Consider the following 225-nt stretch of genomic DNA (forward strand, 5'->3'; position numbering starts at 1 on the left):
ATTCTGTTCCAGCTGCTGGAGGACAACATCATCACTTTTGTGAAGAACGAGTTGAAGAAGATCCAGAAGGACCTAAGTCCAGATTACCCAGAATGCTTAGAGAGTCAGAGGGAGGAGGATGAGCAGAGTAGCAACAGAGAGGCATTTGTGAAGATCACACTGAACTTTCTGAGGAGAATGAAGCAGGAGGAGCTGGCTGACCGTCTGCAGAGCAGTAAGAGGATT

The sequence above is a fragment of the Haplochromis burtoni genome, unplaced genomic scaffold (genome assembly GCF_018398535.1).
Source record: "Haplochromis burtoni strain Fernald_Lab_line unplaced genomic scaffold, NCSU_Asbu1 Contig_1330, whole genome shotgun sequence".
Classification (NCBI taxonomy): domain Eukaryota; kingdom Metazoa; phylum Chordata; class Actinopteri; order Cichliformes; family Cichlidae; genus Haplochromis; species Haplochromis burtoni.